The following is a 22,243-nucleotide window of genomic DNA, read 5'->3' on the forward strand; positions in this document are numbered from 1 at the left end:
CAAAAAAATGCATATAAATATGCAAATTAAGGGTATCCGTAGCTTAGAATCTCACCAGAAACCATAAATAACTTGCAGTTTATTCCAAGGAAATATATTTTAGAAAAACTTTCAGCTTTTGAGAAGGCTACAAGGTGGTGCAAAAGGAGAGGAAAACTAAGCACAGTTTCCTCTTGCTCCCAGTATTTCATAATATTTTACCTTGACATTTGTAATTTACCAGAGGAATGATTTGCACCAAAACTGGAATATTTCCATTGGTGAGAGAGGATGTGCACCATCCAGAAGAACACTTTTGAGGGCTGATCTTTCTGCACTTGGCTCCTGACCTCAGAAGACTATTTTCCACTGTCAATGACACTCAAATATAGCTTACAGGAGACGTTAGGCTAAATATAGCAACCCCAAAAAGGCTTTTTTACAGAAAAGTACCAAGATAATAATTTCCCCAGGTGTGACAGCCTTTCAGCTTTGTTTGGCAATCAAGAAAAAGTGAAAACACTGCATTTCTGCTGTTATTTAGGCGACAGAGCTGAGCCTAGAGTTGGGTCAGAGCCTTTACCTCTGTTAAAAGTTGTTTTTGTGGTAAAGCTGCATCCTGCAATCCCAGGGTAGATGTTAGACCCCCAAAATGGGCCTTCCCCAATTCCTTTTGGGAAAAGGAGATTGTTTTGCTTGCAAGCACAAGTCCCATGTCGTGTCAACCCTTGGTAACATCTTCCCTCAGGTCCTTGGATTTTCCCACACCTCAGGTCCCCCTCAGGGGTACAAACCTTCCTTTGAACTCAGGCTCAGGCATGGAAAGAGCAAATGAACCTGTAACTTCATGGAGCCACAGAGGGGATACTCTGCCACACACAATTCCTTACAACTTTCCCAAACACTCTGAGCGACGTCCTTGGCTTTTCTCTTAAACTAATGTCCAACCTTAGGTCCTTATGTCTCCATCACACCCTGAACATCAAAGGGCCTCCACCTCTTGATGTGAAGACTGCAGGCTTTTTTCACTTTCCTAAAGCAGTCTTCCCAAGAAACCCAAATTACTAGCTCAGAGAATTCCAGTAATCTTCAGGTGAAGGTCACTGGTAAGTGTGTAAAAGCAGAGGATTTTGGTTGCACGAGGCTTTAAGCACCTTAAATGAGCAAGTCCTATCAAAGGAAGGCTCGTGGGCTTAAACTTCCTGATGGGCTGTAGGGTTTTGCTGCTTTGGGATCTTGGACCACAGAGCACACAAAGGAGATCTGTCAGGCTTCAGATGAACCACAAGGGCAAATTTAATCTGCTTAGAAATGTGCAGCTGACTTGATACAGATTTTCTGGTGCACAGATCAAAGCGAGCGCCGTGCACTGGGCTGGCCTGTGTGAAATAGATGTTAGAAAAATGGAAAAATATATAAGAAAACTATGAATGGGGCCTAAATCTACAAAGATATTTCCCTGTGTTTGGTAAAGAGACTCTGCCTGTTCACAAGGCAAGCAGTGAGGAGAGGGGAATGCAGGAATTTTCTTGCTGGTTGTGATGGCTTCAAACTAACACCCCAAAACTGCTACAACTACTGGCCTGGGTAGTTTGCTGTCAACTTCTTTCACCTCCCTGGGGAAAATGGTTTCTTTGAGCCTCCTGGGAGAAATGGTTAGGCAGAAATGGTTCCAGATTGGAGAGGATGGGATAGCTTTTGTATTCATAACATCTATCTGGCTTATACAGCATAGGACAATCCAAAGGGCTTAGGGAATTCGGTGACAAGTCCTGTGGCTCTCTGAGGCTGCTGTTGAAATTAAAGAGGAAAAATAAAGCTGGTTTTGTCATAAACCAGGACTCTGTAGCCTTCCCCAGACAGGGCCTTGACAGCAATCAATAACTAGAAAAATGAAGCCAATTGTTGGCAGCAGGATTTAATATCTCTTTGATATGGTACTCGATTTTATTTCTGTGCCTGGCTGTCATCTGCTGGGACAAGATCTAGGAGGAGTGAAGCAAAATCCAACTTTTGTTGTGCTTCCACAGTATGAGCAAGTTTGTTTTGCAACTTGAGGAGACATTGTGCAATCCACAAAATAACTGCTCAGTCCCCTATCCCCAAATTCTTGAATTCCTCTCAGAGGTTAAACATAGCTCTGCTTTGACCTGGAAAACAAGATATGTCTAACGGATTTTTAAGGATTAACTTTTCCAAGGTGCATTATTTAACTCATTACTCCAGTGCTCAGCTGAACTGTCAGATTTGGGCTTTGTTGTGACACTTGGAATAATCTCCAATTAGACACAACAGATTCTGCTGGGAAACCAGACAGAAATCAGGTAGTGCCCAGCACTGAAGCTAAATGGGCAGACTGAGCAAAACACGTGCTCAGGGGTTCCCTGCCACTGTGCATGACTAGACATGAGCAGGTTTGCTGGGGGTCATGAGATGTGGGCCAGCAGTGAAGGGTAGGTGTCAAATTCTTGGCCCACTTGCACCAAAATGTGAGGAGACACCAAGCAAATTCCTCAGCTTTGTGAAAGGCAGGGACTGTCTGAGGGACAAACACTGGCAGTGCCCAGAGTTCTGCTGCTCCCTGGAAAACAGCTGCCTCCCCTGGAAAAGTCAGAGCAATCCCCACTGCTGGATGGCAACAGGTGGCACAGAAGTGTCTGTGTGTTCAAAGCAAAACAAGATCTGAGGGGCAGCAGCTCCTCTGCACAGAAATGATGGTGGGAGTTATTGTGGCTCCTGAGGGGCTCCAGAGGGTGCTCCTGTGTGCAGGGAGGGATGCTGCATCCCTGCCTGGAGCTGCTTTAAGGAGCTGGGCAGGACTTTTAATGGGACAATCCCCATTTGATCCCAGAGTCTGCTGTAGTTTTCAGGTGACCAGTTCAGACTGTTTGTTCTGAGACTTTCAGAACTTCCTTCTACAGGTGTCTTTTTTGCTGTAATTTTGTATTCACCCCTGACATGAAATGTCACTGCAGGAATAAGTGTCAGATCACTTTCCCTGGAGCGTTGGGCAATCCCAGCTCTCCTCCCACACAGCCCTGCAGCACACTGAGGGCCCTTCCCATGGCACAGAGCAAGTAAGCAAACACTTATACGACATCTGCTACTGGAAGTACAAGATCTATTCCTCTGACTAGCTTTAAACATGAGCCATCACCTTAAAACCAGTATTATTTCCTAATCTCAAAGAAGTGTTGCTACTGCAGGCACTAATATTAATCAATGCCACTAGTCCTAATCAGTATCAGCAACAGGTTTATCTGGTATTCAGAAAGGTGATAAACAGATATTTTCATGTTTTGTTTACAAACTCTCCTCTCTTCCCCTCAGGAAAATGTATGTTTAGTAAATACCTCTGATGACATGAGCAGATTTTATTGTTTGAGTTAAATGAGTGTCATAGACTTAATTAGTTACACATTTCCCGAGCAGGAAATGAGAAGCCATTAGAACTACTGCACTAAAATACCCCTCAGCTACTGCTTCTTTGCAGATGATTTCAATTTTGTTCATCTGCCTTTCCCTGTGAGTGGTTTCAGCCGAGATGCTCAAGGAGAAGCACGGGATGAACTTTGCAAGAGAGGAGTGACATCCTACTGTCCTGCCATGTGTGCCCACACCTGGAGCAAGAGCTCTGCACCCTTCCCATCCTCACCCCTTCTCTCACAATGAGGGAATAGTCTTTTGGTCAGCTGGGATCAGCTGGGATCAGAATAGTCCTTTGGCCAGCTGGATCCTGGCTGTGTCCCTTCCCAATTCCATGTGCCCCCATCAGTCTCCTCACAGCTGGGGTGGGGTGAGGAGCAGAAGAGGCCTTGGCTCTTTGTGAGCCCTGCTCAACAGCAACTAAAACATCCCAAAATTATCAACAGTTTGCAGCACAAATCCAGAAAACAACCCTAAACTAGAATCTATGAGGAAAATTAATGCTATCCCAGTTCAAACCAGCACACCTAAACTCCCTGAGTCACCCTGATCTGTCCCATCCTTCTGTCTCCTACAACTCAACAAGTGACATTCACCTTTCACTTTACAGTATCATCTCCATAAGAACAATGAGCAAAGAACTGGAGAAAGCTCAGAGAGGAGGAGCAGACAGACAGGGGTTTAGTTTGCTCGAGTTCCCAGCAATATGTTCAGAGGATAATGAGTATGATGTACTGCTCATTTCAGTTCAGGGCCGCTTTCAAATAAGCTGAGCCATTTAATTAATGAATATACTTAAAACAAGGAATAGAGGGATAAAAATCACTGAGAGGTGCAATTATTTTGACAGATGCTGCAAGTAAGGCCCTGTAATTCCTCATGGAAGGATTGTGCTGAGCTAATTGTAATGCAGTGATTCCACAAACAGGCTCTTTTTGGGGGACTCTTTTGCTTTGGGTGGAACTGATCCTTCACTGGGACTTCATTTAGGGACTTCTGAGACCTCATCAAAAGCTGAGAAGTGCTGTTCTATAATGTAATGTATAAAATGGGGCAAGAATAATCATTGCAGTTTGGATTAGTGAGATGAGACAGGATTTTAACACCTGTCCTTGAGCTCCTGCTTGTATTGCTGTTGAACACATGAAAGGCACATCCAGACAGACACAAACATCCCAGAGTGGGAGGCTGCTGGAGCACCTTCATGGTGTCATGATCTGACAAATGACCAAGGGCAAGAGCTTGGGAACCTTTTAGTCAAAGGAGATCACTGAAATTCTTTAACTCTGCCCCTGCAGACTGAGCACAGCACATCTGGAGATCCAAACTCCTCCTCATAACAATTATCCGTGATTTATGTCATCTCTAGCTTTTAATCCTCTTCATAAATCAAAACACACAGTTTTCTCTTTTTTTCAGGGTACCCTCAGTAGTCACACGAAGTTCACTCCCTGAAACCCACCTGCTCCAAGATTCTCACTCTAAACTCACAGCCAGGCTTGCTTTATCCAAGTTTAAACCACAGACTTCTACAGGGGGGGCCTAGAAGTCAGGGCTCAGACTTTCTTGAGAAATTTGCCATTTGAGGATGGATCTAGAGAGAAGTGCTCATTTTGAGTGAGGTGTGATTTTGTTTGGAAATTAAATCTATTTACACAAGCTCTTTGCAGCTTAACAGCTCTGGGTAAATCTCCTGCAACCCCGCACGGCATCATCACTTCTGTTTGAGAAGGCACTGAAAGCTGAAAACTCATACTTTCTAATTTCAGGATCTTGTTTGCTTTCTGTTTTGATAGCATCCTATCTTTTCTGATGCTTCATTTCTTCCATTTCCAGTTACAATTGACTCTTCCATTACTTCAGGACTATCAAATATTGCAAAAGATGAATTAAAAGGAAATAGATGTTTGGTACTTTGTTAATGCTACTCAGCAGTAATAATCCAAAAAGCATTCTAAAGACTCTAAAACCCACTCAGAAAAAGAGATAACATTCATTTAATTTATTTTAGTGATGCTGTTAGTGTCATCCTCAAATGTCACACAGCATTTTCTCTTCTTTTAAAGGCAATTGAGGATCTGACTGCAATTCTGTTTGCTGTTTTGCCACAACTGTTGATTTAACTTGAGAGGATGAGTGTTTTTATTGTGCAGAAAATGTCACAACAGAAACAGCCTGGCTCCAGAATAACAAGGATCCTCCACCTTCTGAGAGCATGGCAGGGCACTGCAAACTGGAACTGGCCTGGGGGCTCAGACCCACTCTAGAGTTACACTGGGAGAGGCCTTTGCTGAGACATCTAAGAGTGTCTTTTGTCACTTTTTAATCATACAGCTGTCCCAATCCAGTCACATAGTTTTTTAAACAAAGATACTGCAACACCCAGCGTTCATGCAGATGATATTCTCTTGGTAGGAGGAAGAAGATGCAGAGTCTTTACTGCTTGAATACACTTGTCCATGCAGTGATTTGTGAAACCCCTGGGTGTACAAGCTGTGATCAAGGAGCTGAGAACCCCTGCTGTGAAAGGGCAGCTGATAATAAAGTGCCATGATGTGGAAACTGGGTCTGCAACCACAGCTCGGCTCTCCAGGCTGGGCCCTGTTTTCCTGCAATACTTGTTGGTGTAGCCACTACATGTGACAGCACTGATTAATGCCAGCCAAGAGCTTTGCACTGCCTTTCCCGTCCCACTGACAACCCCTGACTCAGATTTGTCTCCACAGACATAAACTGCACCTTCCACAGCAGAAAATGAGACAGATGGAAGGCAAAGGGCTGTGTTATTATTTTTATCACATACTAATTCTTCTAAGTGTAGAATCTGATATTGCTGTACAGCCATTTTCACCACTGGATATCCATCTGAGGGCAGAAGACACTACAAGGGCTTCAGGAGACCTGTTAACATCAGCTGGATATATGAATTTCTCCCAGAAACACGGATGGCCCCCCCTATGCTAAAAGAAACAGCTCTCCATATTTCAAAGGTAACCTGAAGCAGTGCAGCTACTGCATTAACACAATATCATTAGAAACTACTTAGGATAAATTTCCACGACAGCCATTACCCTTCCCCAGGAAGAGTCACACCACAGAAGAAATAAAAGGACTGTTCTTCTGATGACTGTTCAGTGATGGTCCACAACTGAGTGTTTCAAATTTCATCATGTTAGGCAATGTTTCTTCAGGGATATAGAGTCAATGCAAATGAAAAGGAATTATTGAACAGGTTTGTAATTGGCCAAACTAAGCACTGCAGGTTGAGGGCACACATATTCCCTCAAATGACGGTGTAAACACTCAATTAGATTTAGAGCACACTCAGAAAAGAATCATGATGTACATTAAACACAGGAAAAGCACTCCAGGAAGAGGTTGCATGAAACAAAATATTTACTAAGTCTTAGAGAAACCTGCTGGGGGGAGATGTCTGACTTAGAGCATCCCCAAGGAAATAATCCCTTACAGTCTCCTTGGAGCTGATGGGGATTTTCAAAGAATATTTTGCAAGTGAGTCCTAGCTCAGCACATCTGCTCTCCAGACCAATGCTCCAAGGGTTTCTCCCAGGGTCCTGCATTATCCTGCACAGCCAGCAGGGAGACTCTGCCTGAGACCTTCATCCCAGAGTCCAACATGGGAGCGGCTCGCAGGGACACGCTGAAACCTGCACATCAAACCCCAAAGGCAGCAAACACGCTGTGGTGCCGTGACAGAGACCTGATTCCATCCCTTCCCATCCACAGTTAACATCACAGGGAAACAGGAAGGTATCTAGTACAAAAGTGCTGCTCAAAGACAAGGGTAAAGCACAGCTAGAGAAGTCTCCTTCATTGCAGAGCTACTGAGAGCAAAGAATAAAATCAAGAAACCAAATCTGAGACACTTCCTATGTGCCCTGTAAGCCTGACACATCACTGAGCTGCCACAAATGGAAAATCCAGTTTACACCAACAGACAGGCATCTGGGCACACACTTGTTAACCCAGACTTCAGATTCAAAGCAAAGTTTTAGCAGGTTAGGGGAGAGAGAAATAAAAATAAGTGAAAAATTTGTTGCTGTGGAAGCTGAGCATTTAGAGCTCTTCTGTTCGAGACAGCGTGGAAATAAACAACTTCTTGTAGACACTGCCCTCATGCTGCCTTTTAATTGAACTACATAGATCAAGGAGTGCCACAGGGAAGAGAAAAACAAAGCAGCCAGGAATTTAAATGAGTTTTAGGAAGGAATTAGGAAAGTCACAGTCAAGCCAGGACACAGCTGTAAATATCACTGATCCGAGCACAGTGATAGGATGGATTTTCACTGCTGGCAGCACCTCTTACAGGTGCTTGTGCAGATCATCCCCCTCAAGCCAGACCCCACACACTTTACTCCTTTTCTCCTGTGTGTTATGGATGTTATGATGGATCCCTCCTGCATGAGCCCCCACATCTGTATGTGTGGAAGACTCCTACAGATGGAACAGACAGGATTGCCCTGGATGTCTGAAGACCCCAGATGCTACCAGATAATAAATAATTACAATCATCATCTTCTGAATAGACCAAAACCTAAAAAGCAACACTTGAGTGCCACTGAAGTCAATGGGAGTTTTGCCAGAAACTTCAAGCTGGCAGAATTTCACCCAACCTTTCTTTCACATTAGATTTAATTAGTGGTCCATAATGAGGTACTCTTAAAATTTGCCACATCTGGGGAAAGAGAAACATGATTAGATTAGAGTGTACAGTTATAATTCACAAATAGGATTGTTAGAACTAGTTTTCCTCTGCTTTTTTTTCTCCTTCTTTGCCAGGAATAACACAATTAAACTCAGCGTCTCCACACATAATTGAGTCAGGAATGACTGAAGTAAGGTGGTGGTGAAGAAACCTGCTGCAGACTGCTGACATGGAGGCCTGATTTAGGGGTCTCATTTCAGATTGGAGGGAAGTCTGATTAATTCACATATGGTCCTGCACAGAAGAGTACAAATTAACCACAAGTCACCCAAGAACATGGCTTCAGATGGAAAATAAATCAAGAGCAAATTAGCCAAAAAGTAAACTACCTCTTCCATCAGGTTAATGAACACAGACCATTTTTCTTGCCAAGAGTGTCCTCAGCAGAATCAAATGAGGTTTTGCTCAGAAAAGCTCGGCTGTGAGTGCACCAGAAAAGCATCTCTGGTCTGGAGGCAGGAGCCAGAGGAGCCACTGTGGTGGTGACACACGCTCTGCAGTGCCAGGTCACACCACTGCCTGCCCAGACAGTCATGGCCTGGCTGAGCCCTGCTAGAAAGGTTAGTTGAGCTTTATATTCCTTTCTCACAACACTGAACTCCCATTTGGTTTGCTGGGTCTGCCAGACCTCTCCTCTGAGGACCTCCAGGGATTCCAAACTGAAGACAGGACAGCACCCAGCTTACCTTCTGACACAAAGATGTGATGAAAATGGACCCAGATGTGATGAAAATACACACCCAGAAGGAGCTGTTGCACTGGAGCTACAGCAGGGGCTGTCCCACAGAAGGGATTCTGGTGAGAATCCACTCAGTGGTCCAAGGACTGGGGAGGAATAAATAACAGCAGAGTGGGGTGGCATGGTGGGTACAAAAGATGGCCATGGGATGAGCTAGCCAAGAAGGTTGCACACATTCAAAGACAAGGGAAAATGGGGTGGTGAGCAGAGGAAACTCAGAAATCTGGCATCTCATTTTGATAACTCTTGGGAAAAGACACCTAAAAAACCCAAGTTTGTCTATATGTGAGAATTCCATAGGAAGCTGTTCCTTTGATTTCCTAAGCAAACATTTTGTTGGTCATATCAAACTCTCCTAATATTCCAGAGGTTCAGAAAAAAAAAACAAAGACTGGAAGCTGAGCTCAGCATAATGCTGTGGCATAAACCTAAAGTCAGGCATGAGCTGTAACAGTGGCTGGAAATATGGATTTTATTTCCATTTGCTTTCCTGAGTAAGTGCTCCCTGGTTTTCATTAACATTTGGAAGAAATCATGCCGACCCCAAACCGATTAGGAGGGGAAGCCAGTAAATGTAGCGTGGATTATGGGATCACTGTCTGGATTAAGCTGGCCAGAGAATGGCTACAACCTTCACTTTCACAAAGCACAATAGTTTCCATTTGTGAATGCAAATGACTGGACACCATAGTTACAGCTATATCATTATATCCAGGTCTTTATTTTCTCTTTCACTTCCCAGAGGATTACTCCATTTGCTCGGAATAATAAGCAATAAAAATGAGCAGGCTGTAAAACCCAGTGATCTGGATGGATTTGCCCCAACCTGCTCCAAACAGCAAATGATCTCTGGTCACAGTGATGACAGATTGTGGCCAGAAGTCTGATGCAATCCCAGGAAGGGCAGACACAGAATTCCACACTCACAGGATGAAGAAGGATGACTATATGAGTGGTTCTCCTCAGCTAAAATTCACATTTTAGATTTTTCCTGCCCTTCAAACATCCTTTGCTATACTTAAAGGGGTGTGGAAATGTGGTATTTGTTTCATTAAACATCCTGGAAGTGTTGAGTTTCTAACCTGGCTTTGCTCAGTTAACACCAAAAGGAGCAATTACATTCAACATAACTCTAAGCTCAAATGTCATAAATAGCCTGCCCTGGAGGGATCACATTTTCCTCCTCATCAAGGTATAATTGTGCATATCCACCAATGTCACATCCACAGGAAAAAAAGTCAACTTTGCATTTTACACACAATCCCAGATGCTATAGAAAACTTCTGCCACTGTTGGCCACTTAACACAGTTGGGCTCCCACACAATTTACATGAGTCTGTTACTGGCATCAACTGGAGTCTCATAAAGCCACAGAAAGAATAGCTGACCTTGCATAAGCCTTTCTGTGCCTTGGAAGAGCTTATCAGGAGCCAGTTTGAAATGAAAAGACTCAAACTCACCTCTCCAAAATGCTTCTGGAAATATGTGACCTTCAGAAAACAAGGTGATACTTTAGGCTCCAAGACTGATGAGCAAATGTTATTCCAGTATTTCATGTTGTTTCTAGAAAGAGGAACTCAGGCACACAGCCTTCCTGGAATTCTCAACTGCAATGGTAAATCTGGGGACTTGATTCTTAGGTACACCACAAATCACATCAAATCCTTCAGGACAACCAGAACCAGACTTCTGAGATAGCTCCTTCACAAATAAATAAAAGTTTATTCCTGTATAAACCCAATACATATTCATAAACCTCAATGCATTCACTGGGGGAACATTGAATATATCACCTGTGTGTGTTACAATCCACAACCTGGTGCACCCCAAGGAGCTGCACATATAATTTTACTGGTTTGACAATATTATATTATATTATAGAACTGTGCTCTGTCACTGTCTGGCCAGGCTGTGCCATCCTGAGGGAGTGAATCTCTGCAGAGCCTGTTTCTCTTCCAAGCAGAGGAGCAGAGCTGTTAAGGATTAAGTGCTGCCAGCCTTTCCTCAGGCTCCAGGTCTGAGAACAAAGATGTTTCCCTCCAGCAGCAGGGCAGGGAGTCTAAAACTTGAACAATTACATCTTTTTTTCTTCAAGACTTTTTCACTGCAGTGTAAGAGCTTGCCTCTCCTTCCAATTATTTTAACTCCTCGGAGAGCAATCACCTCTTCTAATGGAAGTGATGCCAAAACTCCTGGGAGCACCAGCACGGTCCAAAAGAATATAAATCCTTCTCCCACTTTCTCTCTTAATCTCTGCTAAATCCCCTTACATTATGCTGAATTAGATAACAGGGGGGGCATTAATATTTCCTCAGATAAGAAATAAGCTGCCCTCAGTTAAACATCCCCTTTTATTTATATCCATGTGAGCAAAGATTTAGGAGATGCTGAATTCCCAGGCTTGTTTTGTTTTGTTTTATATTTTTTTTTTCAAAAAAAACTTGTGAAGCTTGGAGACAGAGGTTATTAAATGGGAAAAGCCTGATGGAACAAAGCTGATCCAGAACATGGATTGAGGAATATTACATAACCATAAAATGTTTCCCAAAAGCAAGTGAATAGTGCCCTGAATCTGCGGACGTGACATCACCACCTCCTAAGAACTTAATTCCCACAGATCCATTGTATCTTATTATTATTTACAGGGAAAGCACTGAGTGAGATTGTCTCCAAAGCACACCCTGTGTGCAGCCATTAGGCTTAGGAAGTGCTGCTGCCTCTCAGGGCTTCAATAACTGGGTTTATGGGCTTCTCTTTTATTATCTGTGCTGCCAAGATGTGGATCCTCATTGAACCCACCCATTTCTGCAGAGGGGGAACTGACTGTTGGAGGTGGGTCGGCTTCTCTGAGCAACACTCACCTCTCAGGAGAGAGTTTCTGATCCAAGGTGGAAAAAGATCTTTAAATATTTTGTCCAAGCAACAGATGGAAACATTAAAAACCTAATTAGAAAAGTACATTTATTTGAGCTGACAGGTTAATCTGAACTGTAACTGTGGATGACACAGCCCCGGGCAAAACAAAATTCATGTGGCAATTCAGCAGGAGCTGTTGATTAAAGAATTACCAAATAACCCCTCTGAATCTGCATTTCTGAGGTCCAGCTCTGATTGCCCAGCAGTTAACTTAATGGCCAGCTGAAAGCTCAGTGCTCAAATGATTCAACAGAATATTCCATTTTCCATCAGCAAACACATAAACCAGGAGTTATGAGAAATTCTTTGTACCTATTGGAATTAGCTACCTGTAATCATTTCTTTGATGAATGAACTTTCCCCCCTTGGCAGGGAGCACGTGTTGTAATTTTTCTGGATGTGCTTATTATTTGAAATTGTTTGCTCTATTTTATGGAAATAAATACCTGAGGCCATTGAATCTACATGTTTAGTCACAAAAGGGCATGATTTTCTGTCATGAAATCTATTCTTCCCCACAGATATTCGTAAACTGTTTTCTTGCAAAACGGAACACTTCTGCAAGCAGCCATAAAGAAGGACCAGTGACAAGCAAAACAAGGGGTTCCCAGCTGGACCATTGCACACTTTTATTTCTGCTCAGTTACTCACGACACTGAGAGTCCTGCTGACATATTTAACTTCAAACTCTGAGCTGCACCCACTACCCCCCTCCATCCCATGTATCCACTCTGTTTTTTTGCCTCCATCATCCTCACTGTCAAACAAACGAACCTTCAAGCTCCCTGTCACCCTGCAAATTCAATAAACTCAATACAAATCCTCAATTTATCAATACAAATGCGTTGATAATTTACATCTCCAGTGGTTAGACCACACAAATCCTTGATTATGTGCTCGGTCCTGGCTCCAGACACCCCGTGCAGGGCAGCCCAATGTCCCATGGGCACAGGGAATGTGTCTTTCCTCCTCCCAAATGCTGCCCCCTCTCATCCCTGCCCATTAATCGAGGTTTGCCCGAGCCCTGGAGGAGGCTTTTTGCGTGGGCAAGTGAAGGAATAGCCTGACAGACTGCTCCCCATGTCTAATCCTGCAAATCAGCACCAATAATCATCTTAACTGTTCAGCAGATCTATTTTTAATGAGTGCCACCCCCTTGCTGACTCTGGGCTCCCCATTCCAGATGTGAGGCCATTGGCTGCTGGCTAATACTTGACTTTCACTGGGACTGTGTAATCCCTCGGGATTATTCAGTGAGATTCCCTCTTCTTTTTACATAACCAAGGGGACCTTTCTTATTTATCATCAGAATCCAGTGGTTTCTAAATTCAGGTCAGAAAAGCTGTTCTCTAAACAGCCCTGCTGTACACTGATATTTATCCATTTATAAATGCAATATACTGAACCCAGATAGCTAGGCTCCTAATTTTCAGCTTTTCAGAAATTGTTACAATTAACTCTCAAATAATAATTTTTTTTTCACTATATTTAAATTTTCCTTGGGGGAAAAAAAAACCCAACCAAATTTTTACTCCTAACCCAAACCTTATATAACTCTTCAGGATATGATTCATACTACAATTGCATTTTGAAAGACACACACATAGACATTGATGTTGTCTGCCAGCATATCAATTTTCTCTGAAACACATAAACTCTCATTGCCTTCCTTTGACTGAAGGAAGAAATCTGTCAATGTTTTTAGAGTCCAATATGAAATAGCTCCGTTGTGACAAGAACTGAGTGGGAAGATTTTTCCTGTTCCCCTGAAGAACTGTAAGATTTTGGAAATGTTTCATGTTGTGCATCAGGACAATCCGTCAACACTTTCCAAATTCTCCAGGAAGAGAAATTCAGATTTCTTGTCATAAGTTCTGTGCAGCCGAAAAGTTTCTTTCCTGTAATTTGGTAACATTTTGTTCCCATTTGAAGCATCACAATTTTTTAAAAATGTAAAATATTTAAGGGAGAAATTATCGCCTTCTAAAACCCTGATGATTTTCTGATTTTGCTAATGATTTTAAAAATCATTAAAAAAATAAGAAATTCCTTTAAAACTTTGTCATTTACCAAAGGCAAAATCCGATTAATTTCAGGAAAGAATTTCTCAGGGTGGCTATTTCTTTAAGAACCAGTAGGTTTGTGGACTCAGTTACCTGTGCTATAAGGTCTTAATTAAAATGGTCCATTTGAATAGGAGCCAGAGAGAATTCCTACCCCTTGGAGTTGTGTTCCCAGGGCAGTACCCAGGGGAGGACAGGGAGCAGAGGAGGGCAGCTGGCTCTGCTATCTGATTACTGAAGCACTCATATGTTTCCACCCAGGAATCCTACAAATATTAAGTATTCCTCATGGTTTAATTAAGGAAAATCTTGCTACATGATTTTATTTTGTGTAGATTGGAAGTTTACAGAGACAAAAATTGTCTCCATTTTGACTGCGATGTTTTTGGCTTTACCTCTTACTCTTCAAAATCTCAGCGTAAAAACAAGTCGGATTTTTGTTTTGCAATTATTTTAAAAGGAAGTACTTTTTTAAAAAAATGCCCACTGCATATTGTCAGAGGTGTAAGAACCAAGGGATTTCAAACAAGAGCACTAATGAAATATATGTGTCTGGGTTTGACTTTTGTACTGGAAAACAGAAGCATTTCTGTGATTTCTTGACTACACCTGTACTACATCTTCCCATCACACATCCCTTCCCATCACCCCTTCCTTCCTGTCCCATATTCCTTCCCACTCTGTCCCACTAAGTGTCTCTGCAGTGACCTGCACACCTTCCACAGGGAGCCTGACACTGTCCTGCCCAGCCAGAGTTGCTGTGGAACCTTTAGAACTCAGCTGGTGGGTTCCCTCAGCAGCCAGGACACACAGACACACGGGGGGCTGCAAGAACTGGTTTCCAAGGAAACCAGAAAATTAAAAAAAAAAAAGCATTATGGTTGGATGAAAATATTTAATTCAGTGATTTAACAACTTCCTCTGGGTTTAAATTGGTCTTAATGAAAATTTTTTAAAATTTCAACTCCTCCAGTAGGCAAAACTCCTCATTTTACTTTTACCCACATTTTTAAATCTACATCACAGGTAGTTCATAGGACTTGGGCAAAAATACAGCAAAGGTTGCTGGCAGGACTGGAGATGAACCTTTGATCTCTTGGCCTTCCAGACCAAAGTTGATTAATTTAATTATTTTTCTTATATATAAATTCTATGGTTTATATTTGAAAGTTCAGTCTTGTCAATTATCATGTTTTGATAGCTGTAAAGGGATTTCAAACCTATGGCCTGGAGGTACCAGGTACCTCCACTAACAACCTCCTAAAAGCAAGAAAATCCAGGGAATGACTCAGAGGTAGAGCAGGACTGAGAGCAGATCTCAGTGGAAGTTGTCACATGGTGGGTCAGAACACCCAGGAGTCACTCACAGCTACCCACAAACTCCCCCACAGATAAATGAGTGTACTTGGAGAAGCTCTGGCTGTGGAGCCATCCCACGAACAGCTGTGCTCTTTGCCACACTCCCTCCCCCAGAGGACCATGAGGACATGGGTCATATTTGGGGGAAGGTAATTGAGTCACCTGAGCCAACAGGGGGATGAGAAAACACTGAGTGTGAATCTGTCCCACGAAACAGGAATAAAATCAAGCCCAGTTCTCTACGTATCACTGTGTTTGTGCCATCTGGCTTATTTTTCTACAGTGAAAGACAAACTATGAGATCCATCAGCAGCTTCTTCTGGCTACTTCCAGCTGTACTGTTAAAGATATAATGGATTTGGAGAATGTATAATATTTCCCAACCTTATCAGTTTGGCTCCAACCTGGTGCGTCCCCCAGGGAGCAACACAGACCAGTTTGGGGGTTATGGAAGACCCTTTGTCCTAACCAGCCAAAGATTTCCCCTGTGTTTTAGTTCAGCCTCAGACATTCATTCTGGATCCCGGAATTTTCATTTTCCATCAACTTTAGTCAATAATAGACCTCAAAAAGTAAACAGGGGCGTTACATTACAAAAAGAAAAACAACCCAGAGAAAATCCTCGGCAAATTGTCTTCTAAAAACACCCTGCTACCTATACACTGAATTAAAAATAAAACACATGCAAGATAGAAATAGAGAGAAAGGAATGAGCCTCTTGCCTTCACTGTTTGGCTTTTCATATATTGGCTGTCTTGTGCAAAATATTATTATTCACCCCCCTACCCAGCAATATTTCTCTCTCACAGACCCCAGGGCCTTGGGATTTCAGCAGCCAGTTCTCACACAGTTGTTTCAGCCTTAAAATCTCTCTGCTAAGTAAATGTACTTAATCCAGTGACAGACTGGGCTCTTACTGTGTAGACAGAAGAAATAATCAAGTACAGGACAGAAAATCCCAGACACCCATATGACTTTCCTGCCAGAGAACCCAGACGGTTTCTTAAATTACAGAGAACATGTCAACAAATAGCAATAATGTGGTGAACTACGGCCCAGCATGGCCTGATCCCTGTTCTAACACAGGGCTTGGCTTGTTCAGCTCTGCTCTAATCTGTCAGCTTTGTGGCCAGGCAGAAGGAAATGCAAAGCTGGCACAAGCCTTGCAGAAAAAATTTTGGGGTAGCAGAGATGTGTTTGTTTCATCTCTGCTTCATCTCTCACTGTGTGTTTCTGTGGTAGTTAAGTGGGAACAGTAGTGGAAGGAAGACTTTTTTTCTTTCTGGTGTTTCAGAGGCTGGTTCTTTTCTAAATTAAGGTCTGTTCAGGTGTGTCACAGCTCTCTGATCTGGGGCATTCATGGTAGCACATCCATAGCACAGGCAAGGCCAGCAGGACCCTGCAGGGAAAGGCTGCTACAGCATCTTGGTACCAAACTCACCCTTCCTTCCCACTGTGGAAGTCCTGACAATGGGACTCTGCTCCCTGCTATCTTCTTTCTCTTATTTACAGCGAAACCCAGACCACGAGGGTTATGTATTTCAAATCAGAAATCCTCCCTGTGTTACTTAGCACGGGCTCCCAAACCCTGTGGGAGGCATCTGTCTCATGTAGATGATTAAATACAGTAAAGGGAATTTCAGTCTCCTTCTCAGAAGGCAGGGCCCACCCCCAGAGAAGCTGCCTCTCCTCCCTGTCATGTCACAAGAAGAGAATTGAAGCTGATCTCAGCTGATCCACAATGAGCTCCAAGACTCTGAAGTCTCAACTTTGCTAAGAGGTAACAAAGCTTTCAAGAGCTTAATGAAGCCAAAACTCATCCCAGTTCACTGTTTTCCAAGTCTAAGGCTGTTCCATTTGTCCATGTAAACTAGAGCGTTTCCCCCAGGTAGATCTCTCCTTTCTTTCTATCCCTGTTACCTAATAAATTTTTAATAATTTTAAGCTAAGAAATAACAAAAGTTTTAATGGATTTTGTCTCCCTTGTCATGTTTTTCGTACCTAGCTCGATGCCTTAGGGAAAAAAATGTTGCAGACAGGTTTCTGCATCCCTCAGACACTTTCAGCCTTCTTTTTTCTCTTCCCCTCATTTTTCTCTATCCCATGTGATTTGTTTTTCTTCCTCCTCTTCTCATTTTATTCTGTTTCCTTTGATTTTTCTGTCTTCTTTATCTCCTTTGTCTTGAGCTGCAGGCACCCTGCAACAGCCCCAGCTGCTTTTGCTTTTCAAATCCCTGCAGCTGCAGCCAGGAAAAAAGCAGGAGGGATGGGAATCCTGCAGTCTTGTTCTGGGAAGCAAGAGGGGAGGCAGGAGGCAGAGGTGGGCAATCTGTGAGGGACAGGAGCCCTGAGAAACTCACACTGTGAGTGCAGCTGGAAACAAAGCTAAAAATTACAACCAGAGAAACTGAGGGGGCTGAGGGTGAAAAGTTCCATTTCATTTCCATGCCTTCTGGATTCCTCACTCCCTGAAGTCCTTTCAAAATTGAGTTGAACCTTGTGATCCTCAGACAGGCAACGTTCACACTGACTCTTTATTAAGCATCCTGCTCTCACACCTCCTGAAGATGTATCAGGCCCTCATTCCACAAGGAATTATTCCAAACTGCCACACCAGATGGACACACAGATCTCCACAGAAGTTCATTCCAGTGCCAGTCCTCTAGTTTTTTTGAGGCAACCCCAGTAATGAAAATAAATGCCTGGGGCCTGACAGAAAGCAGGCGTTTGATTACATTAACAGCCAGCTCTGCAGCCAAAAGTGATAACAAATTAAATAGCCATCTGAGATGTTCAGTAATAAACCCAGGGACGCTGGCACAAACTGCCATCTGTGTCTTGCTCACAGTCTCCAAAGATTCAGTCTCCAAAGGCACTGAGCACCTCCACCCAGATCCAGCAGAGCATGTGAGTGAGTGAGGGGCTGGTTTTCAACAAGTGTATCAGCAGCACAGCCCAAGGAACGACTCACATAATGAACACTAAGCCTGTATTTAACTGCTTGGCTACAATAAAGGCAGAAAATCCAATTGAACATTTAATATATATGTGAATTTAATATGCATATGAATTTGATATAGATGAACGAAGCGTGTCCTTAAGTAAGCACTGAGTCACTTCCAATTTGCACTGTTAGGAATAATGTCCTGCAGCAGATACACATAGTTTGTATTACTTTACAACAGCTAATATTTAAACCTGAAGCTATAAAATTATGGTAATTCAGAGAAAAGATGTTGGAAGTGAATTTTTAACCTGTCTTTGCTAGCAGCCCCCCACAAGCAAAGTTTCTCTTAAAGGGTGATTTCACTGTTTCTGAGGTTCACAAGCCCCCGTGTCAATGTTTGCTCTGCACAGAAATGTGATTGAAGAAATATCAGTTCTGACACATAAAATCCCACTTCTTGAGATCTCACAACTTACTATCCAGGTGTATCCAGGTGTTCAAGTTTTTGCCATGGGGGGTAGCTGTGTGTGAAAATGTTTGAGCTGAAGTCATGGTGCTAAATACAGAAAAAGCAGAAATCACTAGCAAAAAAGCAGAAATAAACTACCTGCCCAGCCTGTGAGTAGCACTTTCTTTGTACAGGTTTCACAGAAGATTAAACCAATAAGCCAAGTATTTTCAGTTAATTTTCTACTCTTTGGTGCTTTCTCCTCTTTCATTAAATTTCAGGTCCAGCAAGTTGGTGGTTCTAAGAGTTTTAGCCCATATTCAATAAAAAAACATGAATAAAAAAATAAAGTCAACACCAAGACTTCCTGGTTTCAATGAAAAGATTAAAAATGCAATCTAAATATACCTTTCAGAACCAAGGAGGAGGCATAAGTAAGAGGATATCTTCATTTTTTAATAAACAAGTAATAATTTATGAAGATTAATTTGTGATTTAGTGGCTGGTGTTGGCAGTGCTGTTGTTAAGCACCTGCTCCATCCAACCCTGTTGGCTTGTTTGACTTGCTCACTTAAATTTAAGCACATGAACAAACACGTTCCTACACGAGAGCTGCTGGCAGGAAATTTCCCAGCAAGACTGAACTTGAAGGTAATTGATCTCCAGACTTCTCCAGCAAAATTCCCTGCTCTGTTTGCTTCCGTGGTCAAAATGAAACAAATGCTGTATCAGAAAGAAAAGCACTTGCAGATGATTTTGACGATTCCAAGCGTTGAAGAGGGGATCGCAAACAACTTCCAACAGTTTCGATACTGAAAAAAATGTTAGCCTTCATTCCATTTTCAAAATCAAGGGTTGTGCAGGGTAAATGCCTCAGGAGAGCACAAGACATGCCACGGATAACAATTTTGTCCATAAGTGCCCGTGGCAGATGCTCCATTCCCCAGGAAGCCGAGGTGGGACAAGGGACCGTGCTGATGGCTCGATGCCTGAGTGCCTGCGTGTGCTCCTGCAACACGCTGTGTTTATTGAGGCCGCAATTAACGGGGAGTTATTAGTCATCTCCCCGCTCTGCCCACTCCTGCCATCTGACTTTGCAGCTCATCAAGGGCCCTCTCCCTGCTGTGCCTCCAGATGAAGCCCTTGATGGCTCTTGAGGACTGTTTTGCAGTGTCCTCACAGCTGCTGCTCCTCCTCTCCTCACCAAGGAAGAACTTCCCCTCTTCACAGCGAGCAGATATTTCCATGTTTGCAAACATCCATGTGTGCTCCAGCCAAGGAACAGCTGATCCCAGGGGACCTGTGCAGGGGAGGGCTGGCAGCTGTGTCATCGTGTAGTGCAATCTTCTTTTAACTCCTGGCATGGGCCCAAGTCCCCTTGGCTCTCTGATAAACCCACATGAAATACAGAACTGTCTTAGACATCAGAACATCTTTGGGATCCTGCTGTACAAATTAACATTGTAATGCTAAAAAATATTTATAGTGCTTCCATTATAAAGACTTTCACCATATGACCACTGTTCTGTACATAACTCAGGTCACCCAGTTTGACTTTACTAACTTTCTGCACACCACATCAGTCTCTTGACTGTCTTCTGCTACTTCCCCACGTGCTTCATGGTGTCATTAAGAAAACAAGGTAGTAAGAACCACTAACTGATGTCATCACCTCTGTCTGTGTTTCATTTCCCCAGAACTAAAAAGAATGCCTGATTTCTTTGAAATGTTGAGAAGATCCCTTGAGGCACACCATGGGAGACGAGTTTTCTTATAAAAAAATATAGCTTAGTGACTGTGCTGTGTGTTTATCATATCAGCAGGCAGACACATGACACAGTGGAAGGTGTCCCTGCCCATGGCAGGGAGTTGGAATGAGATGATCTTTAAGGCCCCTTCCAACCCAAATCATTCTGTGATTCTGTGAATGCTGGTCCTGCAATTTCTCATGATCCCAGCACAATTTAATTTTTTTTTTTTGTGCATTTAATTTTTTTAATAGTCGGCCACCAGTTCCAGATGTCTCTAAAAATTAGAGCATCTGAGTAATTCAGCACTCCCAAGTACCAGCTCTGTGCAAGCAGAACAGATGGCCAGTCCCACAGCCTTGGACGTACATTCTCCTGACGTGTGAGATGGAAACTGCAGTGCAGGAAAAAGAAGGTATTGGGCTTTTTATTGGTTTTATCAGGTGACTGACATTTTGCTGGAAGCCAGGCTATTTCTGGCTGCCATGTGTGCTGCTGCTCACACCGAAATTGGAGATGAAGTTGTGGAAAGAAGTGAAAACTGTCACGATGCAGCAGACAACAGGAGGATGAAAGTCACTGGTCTAGACAGATTATGACAGAACCTCATATTTCTAATTTAATATCGAAGGACATGTCTATCAGCACAGGCAATGAGGGGACACACTCTGCTCCATAACAAAATAACCAATTATTATACCAATTCTATAAAAAGAAGTGGGATTATATAAGTAGAAATGAATGATAGCAAATATATAAAGAGATATTATGGTCTTCTTACATCTGAATGTATAGGTAAAAATCCATAGATAGATATACATATAAAGAAATAATATCTAGACAGGCAAACAGTTTCAAGATTTCAGTGCCTTGGCTCCTCTTATTTAAATACAGGCCCAGAGCCAAATTTTCTCCTAACTTTCATATTATTCAAATAAAAATGACAGAAAAATAAATTCAGCCCTGCCTTAGTTTTGTGATTTAGCAGCTCTGACCCGTAGCAGGTTTTTCACAAAACCTTTTAACATCTCTGCAGAAAAAAACCCTAAAATTGTGGCTGCTCTGGTCTATTCCATGACTGAGTAGAAATGTCTCTATTTCCAAGAGAGCTCTAAATTCTCTGATATATTACTCAAAGCACACATATCTGGATCATTTGCATATCCTAAACGTTCCAATCTGGCCTGTCAGTCCAATTTCCTTAAATACTATAAGAGAAGCAAAAGGTGTGTTAATTCACCTTGATGCAGAGTGACACCTACCCGAGCTCTTTGCACAAACTCTGGTTCCTAATTTCTGAAACCTTCTGCCGGTTTTAACTCCTATTCACTCTAAAAACTCTACACTTTAAATGAAAAGCTTTAGAAGTTAAGTTTCCCTGCTCTAATTCCAGACAGGAGACTATAAATCTTCCTCTAGTGCTCCACTAAAGTTGTGTTGACACGTGAATGAATGAATGTGGCTTTATGTTGTCTCCCACACATGATATTTGGCAGCAACGTGCAGGTTCATTTCTCTGAGGCTGGGAAAGTGAGAGGTAAGAGCACCCCTGAGAGTGCTTCAGGTTACAGTCACAACACACGTTCTCAATAGGACCAGGGTCACTTAATTTTATAAGGATCATTTACAATCCAGGCATTTTTCCTGTGTTCAGAAACCATTCCCTCTCTCGCAGACCACAAGAACACATTAAGCAAGGCAGCCCCTGCTTTGCAGCCTCAGCATATTTCCAGGTTGCCTGAACTGTTGTAAACACTTTGCAAATTCTTTGAGGGTCTGATCCTTTCCTCAGCTGGTACCAACATTTCCATTATTCCTGACAGTGCAGGATAAAGCTCTGATTTTGTGTCTGAGGGCCCCCAGTCTGAGTGCTATGGAGGGGCTGCACAGCA

Source organism: Myiozetetes cayanensis, unplaced genomic scaffold (genome assembly GCF_022539395.1).
Source record: "Myiozetetes cayanensis isolate MyiCay16 unplaced genomic scaffold, myiCay2020 scf16, whole genome shotgun sequence".
NCBI classification, from domain to species: Eukaryota; Metazoa; Chordata; class Aves; order Passeriformes; family Tyrannidae; genus Myiozetetes; species Myiozetetes cayanensis.